General features: G+C 46.6%; 1 protein-coding gene across 2 annotated transcripts in view; it reads left to right on the top strand.

Moving 5' to 3' along the window:
• Positions 1-17,872, top strand: part of MARK4 (microtubule affinity regulating kinase 4) — a 691,585-nt gene that overhangs the window by 332,258 nt on the left and 341,455 nt on the right. The gene's annotated exons all lie outside the window — the stretch shown is intronic.

A 17,872-nucleotide genomic window follows, 5' to 3' on the forward strand; every position in this document is an offset into this window, starting at 1 on the left:
CACTCTCACCTGCATGCACTACCACTGCAGCCACTAGGTCCCGCACCAGCACACCCACCACCACACCCCGCTCACGTACACTCACCACCCCCACTACCATTTACACTTCCCCTTTGTCCTCTCCCAGTGTGTCTGTGACGCCCCCTTCCAAAGTACACAAACGCAGGCACACACCCACCCAACATACATCCACCTCACGACAGCCTCCAGCGCATGCACCTGCACCCAAAGCCACAAAAGTTAAACCTCCTACAACCACCTCCTCTTCCTCCACTTCCAGACCACCTCCAGCTACCCGTCCCAGTGTTCCTAAGAAACATTTCCTGACCAAGCTTGACCTCTTTTCCACCCCCCCTCCTCCAATTCATAGGTCCCGTACTACACCTCAGCCAAAAAATCTCCGGGACCAGTGGTGCCTGTTGTTAGAGGTATGTGGAGTGCACCGGGAACCAGGACAGCCAGTGTGACACGGAGCCACAGCACAGCCAGTCCCCCCCCTGTGAAGCACCAGAAGTTGGACAGTGCCCGGCGGGAGTGGGGGAAGACTCCAGCCAGCAAAGCCGCTCACAAGGGTCCCGGGGTGAGTGTCCACTCAGCTGTGACTCCTCCCAAGGTGGGGAAGGGGCAGAAGAAATCGCCAAAGTCTGGGAGGAGCAGCACGGCGGAGAAGACCACCATCATCCCCGCTGGCCAGGAGGCCACCGCCAGCCCAATCGTCACTGGCCAGGAGGCCACCGCCAGAGTCAGTGCCCAGGAGGGCAGCCCGATCGTCACTGGCCAGGAGTCCACCGCCAGAGTCAGTGCCCAGGAGGGCAGTCCGATCGTCAGTGGCCAGGAGGCCACCGCCAGAGTCAGTGCCCAGGAGGGCAGCCCAATCGTCAGTGGCCAGGAGGCCACCGCCAGCCACAGCCCAGCTGCCCAGGAGGGCCCGGCAGCCACAGCCCAGCTGCCCAATGAAGGACTGCCAGCCCCAGCCCAGCTGGGCAGTGAAGGACCGCCATGGCAAGCACCGCTGAACAGGGCAAGCACCGCTGAACAGGGCAAAGACCACCATGGCAAGCACCGCTGAACAGGGCAAGCACCGCTGAACAGGGCAAAGGGGCAAGCACCGCTGAACAGGGCAAAGACCGCCATGGAAAGCACCGCTGAACAGGGCAAGCACCGCTGAACAGGGCAAAGACCGCCATGGCAAGCACCGCTGAACAGGGCAAAGACCGCTGAACAGGGAAAGGACCGCTGAACAGGGCGAGGACCGCCAAGTGAAGCACCTCTAGCCCATGAGTGGCAGGGGCAGTGACGCAACTGGGACCGTCACGGGGAGAGTGATGCACTCTGGGCACCAGTCCCCCTCCAGAACCAGTGGAGACATGCATCCACGCAGTCTATCCTGCACAGGATGAAGCACTCTGGGCACCAGTCCCCCTCCAGAACCAGTAGAGAGATCCAGCCACTCAGTCTGTCCTGCACAGGATGAAGCACTGGCTGGCTGGCTGCTGCTGCTGGTGGGGCCGTCTGAGCCCTTCTGGATCCTGCTGAGCCCAGCCCAGCTGGTGCTGATGCTGTGATGTTTTTGTAACCCAGGTTGACCCTGGTTGGCCCTGGTCCATCCTGGTGGGGTTTTGGAGAGGGCCGGTTGGCTCCTGCTGTGACCTGCTATGACCCATGACATGGTCCTGCCTTTGCTGTGTGGCCTAGGTGGCCTAGATGTCCTGGGGCTGAGGCCCCGCCCTGGAGAGTACAGCTGGCGAGCAGGTCTTCGGCCTCCCCACAAGCCGCACCCAGACCTAGCTGGGCCGCTTCCATGGAGGGCCGGGGCTCTCTTAGCGGCAGCCACCTGTGGCTGCCACAATCGCTCTGTGCCTCACCTGCTCAGAGTCATCCTCACACTCCTTTCCTCCTGCCTCTGCCGTGCTCTGCTTCAAAGGATGGGAGGCTAGGCGCTGTGGGGGTTGTGGGCGTTGTGGAGGGGGTCTTGGAGGCTGTGTGGCCCTGTGTGGGGCAGTTTAGTTGTGAACCATGATGCACCTCCGCTTCCGTAACGTCAGTAATGGTTTTTCAGTGCTGACAAAACCTAGGTTGCAAGGACGTGTAGCAAGAAAATTACTCATGGCACAGAGGATACTCCTGTTATTCGCTCACGCATGATTCCTATAGTAGGCTGGATAGAACAATCAGCACTGCGAGTGTGGGGGCAGAAAATCAGATGGTGGGCTACATGGAAAGATACCTCTCGGACCACTCCCTATGTACATTTGCACATGCTCTCTGTCTTTTGAGCATTGGATTCAACCACATTAGGATTTGGGTTTGATGATTAGCAGTTTGTGCCTCACCGGTAATAAGGAAGTTAGCGTTAAACAGACCACACTGTGGCATCTCTTTTTAACACTGAGGTGGTGGTGCACATTTCTGGATGCATGGCTCAAACAGTCGAGTGCACCAAATGTTGTATAACATTCAGACATTTCTTTTATTCCACCAAAACATGCGTTGACTGATTTTGCTGAACCATCCTAGCCCGCAACAAAACAACAGTCGAAATTTAAGATCTCTTTTCCGGTTGCATTATGTTGTGTGTGGGATGGGGTGGGGATGTATGGCATATGTGAGTTTATGAATGCTTGAGATTAAATGCAGGAGTGAGTGGAGTGTGCTATTTAAAGGGGGGGGGGGGGGGCAAAATCACCTGCATGACATGTAATTATATATGTTTAGTTTTAAGAAAATATGCTAATGGTGATTTTTTTGGGCTGACTATTGTATGTTTTAAGACAAAAAAAAGAAGGAATGTAATATATAGAATCAATAACTGTATAAAGAAGTACAGCACTATGAAATAATTGGTGTATTATATTAAAGTGAACACATGATAAAAACAAATACATTAATATAAATGTAAATGTAGTAAGAGAACTACTTCTGGTGAGACTGTTTTGAGCTGTTTTCAAGCCATATGTGAAGAAATTCAGGTAGTGTGGGATTTTGCATGTTGACCCATGCCAACTTTAAGCAATCTGCCCCACTCCAGTCTAAAACAGTCTGCTGCACTCCAATCTGATTCACTCTAATCTAAAACAATGTGCCCTTCTCTAATCTGCTCCACTCAAATCTAAAACAATCCTCCCCCTCCAATCCAAAACAATCTGCACACTCCATTCAAAAACAATTTGCCCCATTCCAATCCAGTGTTCCCCACTCTAATCTGCTTCACACCAATCCGAAACAATCTGACCCATTTCAGTCCAAAACAACCTGCCCCACTCAATCCCAAATAAATCTGCCCACTGCAATCTGCCCCACGCCAATCTAAAACAGTCTGCCCCACTCCATTCTACCCCATTCCATTCTAAAACAGTTTGCTCCTTTGCATTCCAAAACAGTCCACCCCATTCCATTCTGCCCCACTTCAATCCAATTTTACCCACTCCAGTCTGCCCCACCCCTATCCACAACAATCTGCCCCACTCCAATGTGCCCAATTGTGCCAAATCCAAAACAATATGCATCACTCTAATGTGTCCCATTGCAGTCCAAAACAAGCTGCCCCATTCCAATCCAAAATAACCTGCCCCACTTCAATCTGCCCCACTCCAATCCAAAACAGTATGGTCCACTTCAATCTGCCTCACTCAATCTAAACAAATCTGCCCCACTCCACTCTTCCCTGCGCAATCCAAAAATATCTGTCCCACTCCAATCTTCCCCACTCTTATTCCAAACAATCTGCCCCACTCTTATCCCCAACAATGTGCCCCACGCCAATCTGCCCCATGCCAATCCAAGCAATTTGCCCCACTCCACTCTGACAAAAAATCTGCCCCACTCCAATCTGCCTCACTCCAATCCAAAACAATCTGCCACACCCAATCCAAAATAATTTGCCCCAATCTGTTCTGCCCTACTCCAATCCAATCTTCCCCACTTCATTGTGCTCCCTACCAACTCAACAATCTGCACCATTTCAATTTGAAACAATCTGTCCCACTCCCATTCAGTTAAAAACAAATCCTCCCCACTCCAATCTGCCCCACTTCAATCCCAACCAATCTGTCCCACACCAATGCAAAACAATGTAAAGCAGGTCTGCCCCACTCAAATCTGCCCCATCCATTCTAAAACAGTCTGCCACACTCTAATCCAAAACAATCCACCCCACTCAATTCTGCCCCACTTCAGTCCAATTTTACCTACTCCAATCTGCCCCACTCCTACCCACAACAATCTGCCACACTCCAATTCAAAACAATCTGCCCCACTCCAGTGTGCCTCAGTGTGCCAAATCCAACACCATGCCTCGCTCCAGTGTGCCCCACTGTGCCAAATCCAAAACAATATGCCTAACTTCAGTTTGCCCCACTCAATCCAAAATATTCTTCCTACTGTAATCCAAATCAATGGGCCCCACTGCAAACATAAACAGTTTGTCCCACTCCAATCTGCTACACTCAATCCAAACAAATCTCCCCCACTCCAATCTTCCCTGTGCCAATTCAAAAAAACTGCCCCACTCCAGTCCCAAACAATCTGTCCCACACCTATTCCAAACAATCTGCCCCACTCTAGCCTGCCCCATGCCAATCCAAAGCAATCCGCACCACTTCAGTCTAACACAATCTGCCTCACTGCATTCTCAAAAAAAAAAAAAAGGTGCCCACTCCAATCTTCCCCACTGTAATACAAAACAATCTGCCCCACTCCAATCCGAAACAATCGGCCCTAATCCATCTGCCCTACTCCAATTGAAAACAACATGCCTCACTCCAAACTGCCGTATTCCAAAACAATCTGCCCGCCTCAGTCCAAAACAGTCTGCCTCACTCTAATGCAAAACAATGAGCCCCACTCCAATCCAAAACAATCTGCCACACTCCAGCCCTATGCCAATTCAAAACAATATGCTGCACTCCAATCTGCCCCACTCTAATAAAAAAAACAATCTGTCCCACTCCAATCTAAAACAATGTGCCCCTCTCCAGTCCCAAGCAATCTGCCCCACTCCAATCCCAAACATTCAGACCCACTCCAGTGACAAACATTCTTCCCCATGCCAATCTAAAACAGTCTGCCCCACTCCAGTCTAAAACAATCTTCCCCACTCCAGTCTAAAACAATCTTCCCCAGTCCAGTCCAAAACATCCTGCCCCACTCCAGTCCAAAACAATCCGCCCCACTCCAATCCAAAACAATCTGCTAATTCCATTTCAAAACAATTTGTCCCACCAATCTGCCTCACTCGAATTCAAAACAATCTGGCTCACTACAATCATCTCGACTCTAGACAAAAAAACAATCTGCCCCACTCCAATCTACCATACTCTAATCCAAAACAATCTGCCCCACTCAAATCTGCCCCACTCTAGTCGAAAACAACCTGCCCCACTCCAGTCCAAAACAACCTGCCCCTCTCCAATCCAAAGCCATTTGCCCCACTCTAATCTGGCCCACTCCAGTCTGCCCCACTCCAATTTAAAAAAAAAATCTGCCCGTGCCATTTTAAAACAATCTGCTCCACTCAAATCCAAGACAATCTGCTCCACTCATATTGAAAACAATCTGCCCAACTCTAATCTGCCCCACTCCAATTCCAAACAATCTCCCCCACTCCAATCCAAAACAATGTGCCTCACTCCAATCAGTTTCATTCTGTTGTGTGGTACCTTTTTTGGAAATAAGACTGCGTGTTTTACGGCGGCAGCACCACCGCATGTGGGTGACTGAGTTGGTCCCACACCGTCTGGAAGCTGTCAGCATGATTCCTGGCTAGCACGCAGTGCCTCACCTAAATCTAGAAAGAAAAAGTGATTTGTGGCACCTGAAGCATTACTCCTCAGGGAAGCCAAGGTGAACAGGTCATACCCATTTTGGTTAGTTACTCAGAGACTCACACATGTCAAGGCGTTACAGGAGATGCAAAATGGATTGCAATGTATTTATTGGAGCATTTGCATCCTATTATAAAAAGATGGGGCTGCAATAATTAGTCAGATGAAACATAACACAGTGATCAATAATACAATTAGTGTGAAGAAGATAAACAACCCCACCATCTTTGTATGATCCTAAAAGCCTAGAGATTCCTACCTACACACTATGTACAAAATGTGAGAGCATAGCGGTGGTATCCCTTCTGCCTAGCCTATCTAAGGAAAGGACCCTGACCCCATACCTGAAAGGCAGACAATAGTCTGCCCGTTGTCTGGGTGGCAATCCTCTCGGTAGCTGAAGCGTTGGCTCCACAATCAGCGAAGCTGTCAAAGGAATGTGGTGTGAACATCATCAGATTAATGTCCAGAGAAAGTACATGTCGCACAGTAAGACACACTTCCAGTGCATGTTCGAAAGGGCACCATAAACAACTAAAGAAGGGCTTCACACAGTACTGAACCAGTCGAAATAATAATGATCAGTTCTTGTCAAGTTCCTCGAATAGTGCTGCTCCAAAGTACTGCATCATAGGTTCACGATACAGCTAGGCTGGTGGGAGCTCCATCTCACCTCTTAGTTGAGATGGGGCAGCCATTGCAATTTAAAAGTAGCAACAGCAAGATACTGCAAATTAATTCCAAAACAAATGGAATACCCATGAGAACAATTGAAAAAAGTGAGTGGATCACTGGAGGTATAACTCCAATCACTATCTGGAAGATGCTGACAAATCCAGATCCTACAGCAAAAGTGTACCATACCTGCTGAGGAAGATGCATTAAAAATACGACTGACCTTTTCACCAAAGTGTTTTGGAAAGTTTGTATTTGAAAGGGGCTGTATCTCAGCAGACGACCTTTCCACTTGTAGGCCATATGTTTCACGGGCAGATGTGAGCCTGTTTTTTAAACAAAAGTGCTTTTATTTTGCTCAACTTGTCAAAATTGACATCATAAGTAGAAATGTGAGGCCACAAATTTGCTACTTTTAGCTCATACATGAGAGGGAAAAGCAGAATTCCACAACAGGCCACTATTTGAGAAACAGGAATCACATAGGCAACACCTTCTCTCATCCCACAACAGCCGTGATCACTCAGCATCAAGTAACTCCTATTCGAAAGTAACTGAAACACTAGGCGAGTCCAAAGAACTGGAACACCCTAGCAAGCTAAGTTCGCCACAGATGCATTGCATGCACCGCACAATGCCACCTGTTTGCAAATCAGGGACTGGCTTACAGAAATTTCACATTGGCTTCCGCTGAGGAAAACGTCCTTGTTGCCGTTCAAGCATTTGAAATCAAAGGGCAACTCCCACACCTAATGGATGTAGATAACTGCTCAAACATGCCAACAAGAAAGTGTTTCACGCATGAAGTGAACTGAAATGTGAATTTTGGCAGGGAGCTCATTCCATGTATTTACCTCACTGATGATGGTATTCGGTCAACAGTAAAAGGCAACTTTTCTAATTTTGCAATATTATGCATGATATAATTAGCTTCCTTCTTAACCATTATATGTTGTCTAAGTGTGCGGTTAAATGTGGCAAATAACTCCTTGGATTTAACATGCTTTAAGATGCTCCAACCCCAGCTCCAATGCCAATGATATCCTGCCATCTCAAGACCTCTGTGACTCCCTAGCCTCCTACTTCCACCTCAAGATAGCAGACATCCACGACAGCTTCAGCACCCAGACCCTCCGGCAACCACCAACACCACAGATTCACCTCCGACGAGCCTCCTGCTCTCCTGGACCCCTGTCAACGACAACAACACCATCAAAATCATGAACACCATCCACTCTGGCTCTCCATCTGACCCCTGCCCTCACCACATCCTCAATAAAGCAAGCTCCGTCATCGCACCCCAACTATGGAAGATCATCAACTGCTTCTTCGAGTCCGCCATCTTCCCGGAGAGCTGGAAACACGCCAAGATCAACGCCCTCCTCAAAATACCCAGGGCTGACCCAAAGGACCTCAAGAACTTCCGGCCTATCTCCCTGCTCCCCTTCCTGGCAAAAGTCATCGAGAAGGCTGTCAGCAGACAACTAACCTGCTTCTTCGAGGAGAACTGCACCCTGGACCCTTCCCAATCCGGATTCAGCAGCAACCACAGTACCGAAACTGCTCTCATCGCTGCCAGCGACGACATCAGAGCCATACTGGACAAGGGCAGAACCGCGGCCCTCGTCCTCATGGACCTCTTGGCCGCATTCAACACCGTCTGCCACCACACCCCACGCTCACGCCTCAGCAATGCAGGAATCTGCAGCAGAGCCCTGTACTGGATCACTTCCTTTCTCACTGACAGAGCCCAGAGAGTCTGCCTCCCACCATTCCGCTCGGAGCCCACCAAAATCATCTGCGGCGTACCCCAGGGTTCGTCCCTCAGCCCGACCCTCTTCAGCGTCTACATGGCCCCGCTCGCTAACACTGCCCGATCCCACAACCTCAACATCATCTCATATACCAGCAACACCCAGCTGATCCTCTCCCTCACCAAGGACTCCGCCAAGACCACGCTCCACGAAGGAATGAAGGCCATCGCCCAATGGATGAAAAACAGCTGCCTTAAACTGAATTCCGACAAGACTGAGGTCCTCATCTTTGGCTCCACCCCCTCCGCATGGGATGACTCCTGGTGGCCCACCACTCTCGGAGCTTCTCTGACTCCCACTGACCACGCATGCAAACTAGGATTCATCTTGGATTCCTCATTATCCATGACCCAGCAAGTCAACGCCATCTTCTCCTCCTCCTGTTTCAACACCCTCTGCATGCTCTGAAAGATCTACAAATGGATCCCCACCAAAACCAGAAGAACAGTCACCCAAGCCCTGGTAAGCAACAAACTGGTCTACAGCAATGCCCTCTATGCAAGAACCACGGCCAAACTCCAGAAGAGGCTGCAACGCATCCAGAATGCCTCTGCACGCCTCATCCTGGACATCCTCCGCCACTGCCACATCACAGGCCATCTGTGAGACCTGCACTGGCTCCCTGTCAACAAGAGAATCAGCTTTAAACTCCTCACCCATGCTCCCAAAGCACTGCACAACACCGGACCAGAATACCTCAACCGACGGCTCTCCTTCTACACCCCGATCCGGCATCTTCGCTCCGCTGACCTCGCCCTAACAACCGTTCCAAGCGTCTGCAGAACTACAGCCGTCGGCAAATCATTCTCGCACCTCGCCGCCAAGAAGTGGAACACTCTTCCCACCCACCTGCGTCAAACCAAAGACCTCCTTACCTTCGGGAAACTTCTCAAGACCTGGCTATTTGAGCAGTAGCAGCACCCCCCACCACCTCAGCACCTTGAGACCCTCACCGGTGAGTAGTGCGCCTTACAAATTCCTGATTGATTGATTGATTGATGCTTCCAGGGCACTTTGCAAGTTCTGAAAAGTGGCTAAGTCCAACCCAACTGTATAATGGAGCTAGGCTGGCTTTGTCCATGGTGTAAATAAGACAGATAGTTTTTGTAGTATGTCAATGGCAGAAGACACAATGTTGTTTAATATATAAATAATAGTGGATATTGTGTTCATACCATTATTGACAACGGCTAAATCTTTCTCTAAATTTTGCTTATCTATTTGCCTTACACGTGCAGCACCTTCCATTTGCGAAAGCTTCATAATTTCATTATATAGTTTAAAAATAATCTTTTAGAGTGTAGTTTTCTGGGACCTAACAAGAAATCTTGCAAGTCAGTGTCTTCAGAAAGGAGAGCAAGGTGTTCTTTTACAGCTGTTAATGTGAAGGATTGTAACCATTGTTGACATAATTTATGTATGTGGTGATGATATCTGAGTACTGTGTGATGACGTAACAAGGGTCCGGTCTGCTCGCTCTAAAACCTCATATAGAGTTGAAAAAACATACACGACAACTAGTTGTGTCCACAAGCCACAAAAACCACCAGTTGGGACCTGAAAGTGATGAATTAAAGGCATTGTTCTGAACCTACTCATTGGGCTTTTCTTCTGTAATGTTCACAATATTTTGTCAATTTTCAAATCTAGCTATCTATGGAATACTAGACACATTCATTTCTTTTTATTTTACTTTTGCCAACTCAAGGCAAGTAGTTTGCTGAACAGTATCATTTAGGAAAAACATTTGTAGCTTAATTAAACATGCTCTAAATACAGCCGTGCCTTGTATCTGCCAATCTTTTGTTCCCCTAATACTTTTTAAGTCAGTTGACTTTTTTCGATATTAATAACTTTGTATGGCCAACTGGAGACAAAGGACTCCAAACAGATTAATTTAGTTTCGGTTAGCAGTATTTTCATTTCTTTTGAATTTGGTCATTTGAAATAGTAGAACACAGCATTTGGAACATTATGCTCAGAAAAATAAGTGAATTTCTCTCCGTATGTTTTGGAACAACTGACCCCCCCCACCCCCAACTGGAGGAGTCGGACAATTTTCATGTTGTGTGTAATTAAAAACTACTCTTGGAGTACTAGCTCGGTGTAAATAATGGTGTCCATAATGATGGTAAGAGAGCATTTCCCCATAATTTATGGTATTCAAACATCTTCACTTTCAAACATTATAATATCCAAGCTCAAAAAGCATAGAATCAACTGTTTTTACATCCCAGTCATCAGAAACAACCCCAGGTGTAATAATGTAATTCATAGAAATGTTGAGAACATATGGAATTTGAATAATTTCAGTAAGACCAAATATATCAAAGGGTACTTTAGCCCAAACAATCCCATCAGGAACTGGAACAACAGAAATGTTCACAAGGGACAAGTCTCCTCGCAGTTTGTGTGGGGATAAGTAATGCCTTAAAACCTCATCCACCAGTTCAGCAGCAGAGCGTTCTGGAAGATAATGATCATGTATCAGCAAAAGATGATGATAATTTTAATACATAGAAGAAAAACAAGCAGTGTCAGCAGCGGCGGCCACTGTAAATATCAAGGGGAGGACCGGGAGGGGGCAGAGATGGTGGGGGGACAACTTACCTTACCACCGTTTCTGTCTCCTGCTGCCTCGCGCTCCTCTTCCCTTGATGTGGTGTCCCAGCATTCACTGGGACACCAGCACAGGCTCCCCAGCAATCCTGGTGCTTCTTCCATGCTAAACCTAGCATGAAAGCAGCACCAGGATTGGTCTGAGCAGCTCGGACTGCCGCTCAGACACAGCTCTGGGGTCTGTTCAGTTTCTCCAGCCCAGGTGTGTACACAGCCGGGCTGGAGAAACCCAAGTGCGCATGTGTGTTTAGCCAGCCTGAGGTGGCCGACCAAACACACATGTTCACATAGGTGCACTCACTCCTCATTCCACCTCCCATGACCGAGCCCTGACCCTCCCTGCACTGCTGGCTGAGCCAGCAGATGAAAAATGAAACAAACTATTATGAAATTTTTAATCTCCTGGTTCTTGGTCGGGGGGGGGGACGCTCCTTCGCCATAGCGAAGGAGCCGCCCCTGAGTGTTAGTGTGATCCAAAGATAGTACCATGGGCAAATCAGATAATTTTGTTTAAGCCAGTTAAAAATCTTACATATAACATGCGCTGGTGCACTAGCTTGAAGAATCTGAAGGAAAATCATCAGTGTCACAAAGTAACTAGAAGCATTCTGTGCAAAAACTGGTGTCAGTGCTGGTGGAAGAGAACTGGTAGATGTATCCAAAAGTGGTTCATCATAAACAATTCCATCTGTTTGTGTGGCACTGGAAAGTTGCAAATTAATATTTCGGACATTTCTTGTCAATGTAGCAGTGACAGGAACAAACATTCATTCTCCGTCCTCTGCGACCTCTGGGAAACAATTTCAGTGTTGTTTAATGCTTGAAGAGGTCTATCCTGAAAGGTAATGAGAGGGGAACTACCCAGGAATCCTCGCAGTCTATGGTGCAGGATCGACCACATGATGCAATTTCACTTGGTCAGTGGAGACAAAACGGCTGTCTTTGGAACCAGACAACAGTGGTAGGATGACAGTTCTGGTACCGTGTATGGCAAGAACTGGCACCGGTGCATGGTAGGATGGGCCAAACTCCTTCACAGGTATCTTTACTTGAACTAGATCACCAACTTTTGGAATCCAGCATGTGGATGTTGTTAAAGCCCTCATTACCAAGGTGGCGGCGTGTGCAGAGGAATGATCATCACAGAACTGCTGCAATTCTTCCAAGACAGTGACATCTTCATGTAGATCAAAAGATGTTTCTGCCGCCACCGTGCAAGGACCATCAAGATCTTGGACATACATAGGGATGCCGAACAGGATTTTGTAGGGTGTAGGACCTCCGAAAGTCCATCTAGGCAGATTGTTTAATGCTCTTTGGACTCCATAAAAGTGATGGATCCAACTATGTCCTGAACATAGTACCCTGGCTGTTAAGGATTGCTTTAAGTGCTGTTTGCTTCTCTCCACGAACAAATTTCCTCTGGGTGGTACAGAGATGAATAAATCTCTCCAACACCTATTGTTTCTATTCCGTCCCTGTATGCCCTGGAGGCAAAAACAGGGTCCTGGTCCCAATAAAATGCTGCGACTGCATATGTCCCGATGAAGACTTGCAAATCTTTAATAACAGCTTGAGTGCCAGTCTGTCGTCGTGGCCACACCCATAGGAATCTCGTGCAATAATCTACAAGAAGTAGAATGCATTTGTAAGCACCTTCTAAATTTAAGGGACCGCAATGGTCCAGGTACACAACCTGCCAAGGCTTATTTGATGTTGAGAGGTGCCTGCGGAGGACATTTAATAGTGGATCCTTCAGTTTGTTGGCAAATGTCACAACTAAGGGCATACTGCTTGGTCTGCTTTTATAGACTAGGCCACCAATTGCGTTTTTGTAGTAGAGATGGTAGCCGCCAAACCAGCATGGGCAGAAGCAAAACCCTTGTGCGCTGCTGTAATCCGATCTAGCCTATGATCTTGGTTGGGTGTCACATGATCACCCACCCCTGATATTGTAACAAGGGCAATATTTTGGGCACTTTAATGGTAGGAATATTTTGCAGGGTATGCTTTTGGTAATGGCTTGCCATCAGCTGAGTCATTTGCAGTAGCCAAGATGTCATCATCCACCCTCGTATGAGAGCGAGTTATTGCAGCAACAGAAGCCGTAGCAACTGCAGACTTGGCCGCTTCATCAGCCAGTGAGTTTCCTACAGCATGTTTTCCAACATGTTGGTGTCCAAATGTATGTATAACATTAGTCCGTGGCAGTTTGTGACCTTCCACGTTCCCCCCACAAGAATTTGTGTTTTATGGCGTTTCCTTTTGAATCTCTGAACCTAATAAGGCACCAGTAGTGTAAGTGCTTGTTAAAGAACTGGACACAATAATACAAATCACACATGATCCATATGTTCCAGTGCCAAAATCAAAGCTTTAAGTTCTGCAAGTTGTGCTGTGCAATCCCCTAAGGAATGTGTATAGGTCTGTTGAGGGTGGAATTCACCATCCCTCACAATGCCACAGACTGCTGCGCAAGCCGTGGAGTACTGATGTTTAGTACCTACAGCTGGTTAAGCAGGACCATCAGTATCAATAATGATTCTGTCCTGGTCAAGAAGCATGAAGATAGTGGGCATGCGGTACTCAAGTTCAAACTGGAGAAATTCTTGGGTCTGTAGTAGGGATCAAAAACATCATCATCATCATCACTGGCAGTGAAGGACACTGTATCCATCGCTGATGTAATGCTTTTGTTTTAGGAACGCTGGCTTTGATATTGGGGTAACGACACTAACACGTTTACCTGGACTTCGTGGTCTCTCCTTGATGACCGCCATCTGAACAGCAGTCAGTATTTTTTCTGTTGGTGCAAAGCGCATTTCTGCATTAGAATATAGATGAGATTTGTATGCTATGGGTACTGTGCCACCTTCATAGAATGTGACGTATGTAAATACGATGGTACCAGGAATGACCCTGTTTGTTTTACCAAGTTTGTTTTGTTTACACTTGTGTGTAGATGTTTTTCTTCAATCATGTCAGTCTGTAATGATCTGAGAATATGTATATGTTGTGGGGTTCCAGTGTTTACCTGAGAATTCAAGGCAAATTAGTTAATGAAGTGGTTTGATGCGTTGTGCATCGTCTGGAATGTAGGTTTTGCCAAAATTAAAGAAACCTAGCAAAGATTGCAGTTTCCTAATAATATTCATGGTTGTAGTTAAGCACACTTTTTATGAACTGTGGTGCCAGACTTTTCTCCTCATTTGAAACTTCATATCCTAGGAACAGGACACTGAGAAACGCAATTTAAATTTTCTTAAAATTGAATTTGTAGCCATGGTCGGCAAATTCCAGCAAAATGCGATCTGTCTTGGCTACGTTTGTGTTGAGGTCATCATCTGTCAGTTAAATATCATCTACATAGACCAGTGCTGCAGGATCACTATCGATGCCACACAGGCTGAGAACAGTCCTGGCCTGTTCTTATATCCTTAGAGGAGTCATCAAAAACAGCGCTGAGAGCCTAACATGGAGAATGTGCTTAAATCCTGGCTTTCAGGCTCTAGACTTTGACTGAAAAACAAGTTGTTTTGTATTTTTTGTGCACTATATTGTTCATAGGTTCTGTGCTATGTGAATTTTGAATGACAAATGTGTGTGTAACTGTTTAAATGTCTGTAATCTAAGACTATTCTTCATGAATGGTCTGTCGTAGCAACAGGGGACAAAGGGTTATTCATAGGAGATGCATAGGGTTCATTTACTCCCTGGTACTCAAGTTGTAAGAGAATTTCCCTCACTGGGGCTTTGGCCTCATGTTTTATTGGGGTTGTATTTGTGGGTTTGACTGTACAGGTATGACGTGATAGGGAGAGTACCTATCCCAACCGACATGGTTGCTGTACAGCGCTGGAGCCTGTGCCAAAGCGCAATCTGTGGCAAAGGCTTCGTTTACTGGATTGGGAACAAGGTCTGAGAAAGAAGGCAAAGTTACATATCCCCCTTGTGGGAACGTTCGGACAAACTTTTGCAGCCAATCTTTGTACTTAATGTCCCCCTCAATTTGGATTTGTGATTTGTAGACCCTGTTGGTTGGGGTAGGGTGCCTATCTGGGGTTTCAACTTTAACGTAGTCGCTTGTTGCTGTCACCTCCAGAAGCTCTTGAATATTCTGGAGAACTAGTGTGACCTCTGCCGCACTGTCTAACTGAGTCACTGCCCATGACCTGTTCTTCAGTAGTTTTCTCAATATGTATGGCATACTTAGCCGAAGGGCCACAACCACCTTCTTTTTAAACTGAGGTTTGTGTTGTGGACGTTCTTCTTCCTTTTTTATGGTGCCGTCGGAGAAGTGTTGTGAGTCCTTTTTTGGTTTTACATACTAGTTTCAGTACTCTGACCACTCACTTCTCTCTGTCCGTTTGTAGGATGAGTCCTGAAAGGTACGAGAAGGGCATGTGTCAGTATACTGATATCTCTCAGGAGGTTTGTAATTGTCACGATTTCTAAGATTGTATTGTTTCTCAGAGGTCTCCGAATGTAGAGATTCTCCTCTTTGTTTTACTTTATCTCTATTATTTTTCACATTTTTCCCAGCGTTTTTTAAAACCCGGTTGACTTGCTTGGTATTCTCCTTACCAGAATTACCTTAAAGCTGTGGCTTACTTGGTCTGGTCCCCAGAGTATCCCGACCTATACTAGTATAAATCTCAGCAATAATCTTTGGCAGGTCGTGTTCCTGGTCTATTTGTGTAATGTCCCAGAGCCGCAAGCATACTGCCAATGCTGCTGATTCCACTTTAATATTTCTTAGAATAATTGAGACTGTGGCAAAGATGCCCATTAGTTTCATTCCCAAATCCAGGACAGGGCCTGCCACATGTTCATTTTGTATTTGTTCTAACACTTCCAGGAGATTCACAAGTGTTGCTGTACCATGCATGGTGGTATAAATTACCCCAAGTGGCTCAGTCATGTATGGAGGGAGCCATTCAAAATGGCAAGTGACATAGTGAGAATTCTCTGTTTATTTTGGAGTGCTGTATATGGAAACACTGCATCCAACTGATATGGTTTTTGTGCTATCGAAAACTGAATTCCATCACATTTGAGGGGAAGTTTACCCATTATCAAATGAATAGTTGCCAGGTTTATACCGGGTATAGCCAATTGTGGAGCAGCCCTCGCTGGCACAGAGTTCAACGTCTGCATTACGAATACCATTAAGTTCCGATATATATCTACTCAATTATATAAGCCACGTAAATCTGGTACTTGCATATTTTGCACATTTAAGAGTGGTTTATATGCAGCCAATGCTGGCCATGTAGGTCTATCATTTCTTAGGGGACCTAATCTAGTGTGTTGAATTACATGTGGAAGGGTACCTTGAAACAGGTTATGGTGTTCTTGATATGTAAGTGGTATTTGTGTGTGTATATATATGTATATATATATATATATATAAGCTCTGTATGGTGCAGGTGTATCTACTACAGTGTATGTATGAAAAGTGTTTGAATCTGCATAGACTGCAGGAAAGGTGACCCACGAATAGAATGTTTGTTTTGTATGCTTCGTGTTCCTCTACCACAAACATAACATCCCCACCTTCATCAGTAAGCCCGTTAGCTATTAAATATTGTGTTTCAAGTTCTCTGCAGTTTACTAGAATTACCACTGGTTGTGCATTGCAATGGTAACCCTTCTGCTTATCCCGGTCGAAGGAAAGGATCCTGCCCCATACTTGAAAGAGCTGGTCTGCCCATCCTCTCGGGTAGCTGAAGAGTTGGCTCTAGGATCAGCGAAGCTGTCAATGGAATGGTATGCGTCACAGGACAGTCATGACTGGAATGCCCTCTGGCCCCTTCAACCTAAGGGTGTTTATAAAATAAATCTTAGTGTTCTAAGAGCAGGTGGATATGCTAATATGTCTAGGAATTAGGGATTGACTTCTGAGCTCCTGGAGCGGCAATATGAGTTAGAGTATCATGTATCGAACACAAGAGCCTTGAGCAGGGCACAAAGGGAAATGTGTACAAAGGGCTGATAAAACTGACAGCATGAACAATTATGTCTTCTCAGAATGAAGCAGCTAATTAAAATATAAACACAACAAGGTAAAGGCTGGCTGTGCTAAAAGAAAATGAAATGAATAATGTGTCTCTGTGTAAAAGGCACAGGCTACGGGCCTAATGCTGAATTAAGGGTGTCTAGCTTAGGCACTAAGGAGAGCCTTCCACAACTCCAATCCAAAAGAATCTGTCCACTCCAATCCAGAACAGCCTAACCCACTCTAATCTGCCCCACTACAATCCAAAACAATCTGCCCTTCTCCAATCTGCTCTACTCCAATCCAAAAGAATCTGCCCCACTCCAATCTGTCCCACTCCGTTCCAAAAGAATCAGCCCCACTCCAAACTGCCCCACTCCAAACCAGAACAACCTATCTCACTCCAATCTGCCCCACTGCAATCCCAAACAATCTCCCCCAATCAAATCTGCCCTACTCCAATCCAAAACAATGTGCCAAACTCCATTCCACCTCATCCCAATCCAGTCCTCCACTTCATCCGATATCACCTCACTCCAGTCCACCACAATTCACCTTACTCCACTCCAGTGCAGCCCAGTCCAATGTACCCCACTCCAATCCACCTCACACAATCCAATCCACCTCACACCAAACTATTCTACCCCACCCCACCACAATGCACCTCACCCCAATCCACCCCACTCCACTTCAGTACACCTCACACCAGTCCAACTCACCTCACACCAGTCCAACTCTTCCAATCTAGTCCAATCCACCCCACACCAATCAACCCACTCCATTCCAATCCAGCCTACTCCAATCCATTTAACTCTTTTCCAGTACACCCACTCTACTCCAATCCACTGCAACCCAATCCACTCCACCCTAGTCAAGCCCAATCCACCCCACGCCAATCCACCCCACTCCAAAAATCCACCCCACTCCAAAAAATCCAGTCCAAT

This window comes from Pleurodeles waltl, chromosome 9 (genome assembly GCF_031143425.1).
Source record: "Pleurodeles waltl isolate 20211129_DDA chromosome 9, aPleWal1.hap1.20221129, whole genome shotgun sequence".
In the NCBI taxonomy this organism is placed as follows: domain Eukaryota; kingdom Metazoa; phylum Chordata; class Amphibia; order Caudata; family Salamandridae; genus Pleurodeles; species Pleurodeles waltl.